Here is a 2,619-nt window from a genome sequence, read left to right on the forward strand (position 1 = left end):
GTGGAGTTGATTCTAACCAATAGCGACCCTGTACAGGGTTTCCAAGGCTGTAAATCTTTACGGGAACAGAAAGCTTCATCTTTATCCCGCAGAACAACTGGTAGTTTCGCACTGCTGACCTTGTGGTTCACAGCCTGATACATACTACTATGCTACCAGAGCTGTAGTCAATTTGATTCCTGAGCATGTTATAAATATAGTTGTCTTTTTTTTTTTCAGGCTGAATTCACTTTTATTTCTCTTTTATCAAAGCCTTTTATGCGGTTGCCACGGCTGGAGCCTGGGTCCTTTGCATGGACACTCTGGTGTGGGCCTTCACAAGGTGATCAGTGAACTCCTGGTAGGGAAACTTTGTAAACACAGTCTCTTTCCAGAGGTCAGGGTTGAGATACCTGTAGGTCTTGGAGATGGCATCAAAGGTGGCCTTGGCAAAGTTGCCCAGGGTGGCAGTGAAGCCCCTGGCCGAGGTATAACAATCAATACCAGCCTTCAGCAGCTTCTTTGGCATAGGGTCTGAGACAATGCAGGGATAAGACGCACCAGGACAGAGCCGCAGCGGCCGCTCACCTTGCAAGGAACTGTGTGGGGTTTACCGATTTTGTTCCCCCAGTAGCCTTGCCGCACGGGGAGGATGGACAGCTTGGCCAAGATGATGGCCCTGCGAATGGCTGTGGCCACCTCCTTGGAACACTTGACGCCTAGGCCGACATGACCATTGTAGTCCCCAATGGCGACAAACACCTTGAACCTGGTCCGCTGGCCAGCGCATGTCTGTTTCTGCACAGGCATGATCTTCAAAACCGCGTCCTTGAGGGACATTCCCAGAAAGAAGTCAATGATTTCAGGAAGAAAATGTAAATCTCCTCCAGGGACTTGATCTTTATGTCCTTGGCCAGACGACCCAGCTTGGTGACAGGGAGCCACTCCTTGTCCTTGGCTTTGCCCATACCACAGCCGCGACCCCGGCCCCACAGACCACCGCAGAATCCTCCGCGGAAGCCTGCACCGGCGTCATTTGTCATTTGGTGTTTTCTTAGAGAAGAAGCTATAGTTGTCTTTTATGTTGTTTAAAGAAAGATGTTTGCCATCAAAATACTACAAAGCATCTCTTCAGACTACAATGCCATAAAACTAGAAACCAACAATAAGAAGACCAAGGAAATAAAGTTGAATACATGGCAACTGAATTCAGCAGGGTGTTCCCTGCTGAAAAGCGACTGAATAGAAGAAATTAAATGTGAACTCACAAAGTTCCTAGAAACAAATGAGAACGAAAACAAAACATACCAAAATCTTTGGGACAAAGTGAAAGTGGTGCTGAGAGGACAATTAATTGTGATAAATGCGTACATCCAAAAAGAATAAAACCAAAATTAACACATTAACACAGCATCTCCAACAATTAGAAACAGACTAACAGACAGAACCTACAGTCACCAAAAGAAAATAAATAATAAAGGTTAGAGCAGAAATTAATGAGATAGAACACAGAAAAACTGTAGAAAGAATCAACAGGACAGGAAACTGGTTCTTTGAAAGAGTGAACAAAATTGACAGACCTTTGGCAAATCTAACTAAAGAAAAGGGGGAGAAAACACAAATAACACTCATTAGAAACCACACAGGCAATGTCACAACAGAACCAAATAAAATCAAAAGGATAATAACAGAATACTATGAAGAGTTGTACTCCAACAAATTTGAAAACTTAGAAGAGATGGATACATTTTTAGAAAAACACGAACTACCTAAACTTACACAGAGTGAAGTAGAAGACTTGAACAGACCCATAACAATAGAAGAAATTCATCAGGTCATCAAAAGACTCCCAACCAAAAAAAGGCCAGGCCCAGATGGCTTCACTGGTGAGTTCTACCAAACATTCAGGGAAGAACTGTCACCAATTCTACTCAAATTATTCCAGAATATAGAAAAGGATGGAAAACTCCCTAATACATTCTATGAAGCAAGCATAACCCTCATACCAAAACCAGGGAAGGATATCACTAAGAAGGAAAATTATAGACCAATATCCCTCATGAACATAGATGCAAAATTTCTCAACAAAATCCTAGCCAACAGAATCCAGCAACACATCAAAAAGATAATACATCATGACTAAGTGGGATTTATATCTGGAATGCAAGGATGGTTCAACATTAGAAAAACAATCAATGTATTCCACCATATAAGTAAGAAAAAAGAAAGGAACCACATCATTATATGGATTGACTCAGAAAAGGCATTTGACAAATCCAACATTCCTGATAAAAACACTCAACAAATTAGGAATTGAAGGACAATTCCTCAACATAATTAAGAGCATATACACAAAACCAACAGCTACATTCTCTCAATGGAAAGAAACTGAAAGCCTTCCCTCTGTGAACAAGAACCAGACAAGGAAGCCCTTTGTCACCACTCCTACTCAATATTGTGCTGGATGTCTTAGCCAAAGCTATATAGCAAGATAAGGAAATAAAAGGCATCAAAATTGGCAAAGAGGAAGTAAAACTCTATTTGCAGATGATATGATCTTATACATAGAAAACCCCAAAGACTCAGTAAAAAAAAGCTACTAGACATCATTGGAAGATTAAGCAAAGTGGCAGGGTATAA

General features: G+C 41.4%; 1 pseudogene; it reads right to left on the minus strand.

Moving 5' to 3' along the window:
• Positions 1–256: 256 nt before the first annotated feature.
• On the minus strand, positions 257–1,022 carry LOC102837332 (annotated as a pseudogene).
• Between the last annotated feature and the right edge of the window lie 1,597 nt (positions 1,023–2,619).

The sequence above is a fragment of the Chrysochloris asiatica genome, unplaced genomic scaffold (genome assembly GCF_000296735.1).
Source record: "Chrysochloris asiatica unplaced genomic scaffold, ChrAsi1.0 scaffold05936, whole genome shotgun sequence".
NCBI classification, from domain to species: Eukaryota; Metazoa; Chordata; class Mammalia; order Afrosoricida; family Chrysochloridae; genus Chrysochloris; species Chrysochloris asiatica.